The sequence below is a fragment of the Propithecus coquereli genome, unplaced genomic scaffold (genome assembly GCF_000956105.1).
Source record: "Propithecus coquereli isolate 6110/MARCELLA unplaced genomic scaffold, Pcoq_1.0 Scaffold112, whole genome shotgun sequence".
NCBI lineage: Eukaryota > Metazoa > Chordata > Mammalia > Primates > Indriidae > Propithecus > Propithecus coquereli.
This window is the reverse complement of record NW_012135192.1, coordinates 4,339,571-4,341,050: the sequence shown is the minus strand read 5'-3', so window position 1 is coordinate 4,341,050 and position 1,480 is coordinate 4,339,571.

The following is a 1,480-nucleotide window of genomic DNA, read 5'->3' as shown; positions in this document are numbered from 1 at the left end:
AATGTACGGACACACAATTTTAAGAAAAACTATTAATCAGCTGTTTTTTAATGTTCACAGAAAATGGTCCTAGAATGAACATGCTTAAACTAAAATTTAAAAATAATTAAATCAAAGCAGTTTTTTTTCTCTTACAGAATGTTCTATAGACCACCTGTATCAGAATTACCTGGAAGATATATGTATACACACACACACATATTTTTTATACATATATTTCAGATTCGTGTGTCCCCACCCCAGAATGATTGAATATTATTCTTTGGGGTGGGACTGAGAATCTACATTTTAACTATGCACTGGAAGAGTTTAGTAAATTTGAGTACACTAAAATTTCAAGACATTGGCCTAAAGTGACAAGTGAGAGAACCATCAGGGGAGAGTTGATACAACCCTGAGACTTAATTATCCAAAAGACCCAAGGAATTTTATCTTGGGTTATTTAAGCATATGATAGATCTCTTTTTGTCTCAGATGACTTAAAGACGGGAAACTGGATGAGATGAACTCACAAGATTCTTTCCAAATATGTAATACTATGAAAAACACATTCTCCATCATACCTCAAATTCAACATTCACAGGAACAAAACTGGGACCTGTCATTTCTCTGCTGATGATGAAAATAACTAGTTTTTCTTCCTTTTCAGTTGTTTTTTTATTCTGTTAATTAAGTTTAATATTCTTGAATGACTAATTAGCCAGGAATAGAAGGGAAAGGACAAAAATAAGCTCAATCAGAAATGAAAAAGGAGATATTGTAACTCAGACCACAGAATTACAAGATATCATCTGTGAATACTATGAAAATCTCTATACACATAAATTCAAAAATGTAGAAGAAATGGACAAATTCCTGGAAACATATAACCTCCCAAGACTCAATCAGGAAGAAATAGAACTCCTGAACAGATCAATAACAAGCAGTGGAATTGAAGTAGTAATAAAAAATCTTTCAACAAAAAAAGCCCTGGACCACATGGATTCACAGCTGGGTTTTACCAGACCTACAAAGAAGAGCTAGTAACCATACTGTTGAAATTATTGCATAACATCAAGAAGGAGGGAAACCTCCCCAACTCATTTTACAAAGCCAGTATCACCCTGATACCAAAGCCAGGAAAGGACACAACAAAAATGAAAACTACAGACCAATAAGCCTTATGATTATAGAGGCAAAAATCTTCAATAAAATACTAGCAAACCGAATTAAACAGCACATCAAAAAAATAATCCACCATGACCAAGTGGGCTTTATCCCAGGGATGCAAGGATGGTTCAACATACGTAAATCAATAAATGTTATTCACCACATAAACAGAAACAAAAACAAAGACCATATGATCATCTCAATAGATGCAGAAAAAGCATTTGACAAAATTCAGCACCCTTTCATGATAAAAACCCTCAACAAACTTGTCATAGAAGGAACATATATCAAAATTATGAAGACTGTAAATGACAAACTCACAGCCAATATC